Raw genomic sequence first — 566 nt, forward strand, 5'->3', positions numbered from 1 at the left:
CCAATGTTCATTTTATTTTTAATTGTACAGAAGGAAAAAAGAAAATGCTTAAAACATAAGGTTTTCTTGCATAATACTGGAAATTATTGTTTGTACATGGTACACATGTTTTCTTTAGTACTGTGCAGTGATGACGATCATGACTTTGAAGCCCTGAAAGTTACTGAAGTGCCTTCTGAATTAAGGATTTAATTAAGGCCACAATACCTTTTTAAATACCCAGTGTTGTTTTTTTTAAAAACTTGATATTCCTGTATGGTGCATATATATGATACAATTACCCAATATGTTGAATAAATGGGCACGCCAAAAATTCTTAATTGATATTGATAATTTCAGTTTTTCCCTTAACAATTTACAAAATGTTCTCTGCTTAGTTAAGGTTTGGTATATTTTGTTTATATTTTCTTTTATTTCTTTATATCCTCTCTTTAAACTGTATAAAATTAAAATACCAAATTAGTTCCTAAATTAGAGGGCTTAACTTTTTCTTTTAAATCCTTAATGAATCACAGAATTCAGTATATCTGTGCATATACGTAATCCTATTTCATATTATTCCAAAT

This window comes from Hyperoodon ampullatus (assembly GCF_949752795.1).
Source record: "Hyperoodon ampullatus genome assembly, chromosome: 8".
NCBI classification, from domain to species: Eukaryota; Metazoa; Chordata; class Mammalia; order Artiodactyla; family Ziphiidae; genus Hyperoodon; species Hyperoodon ampullatus.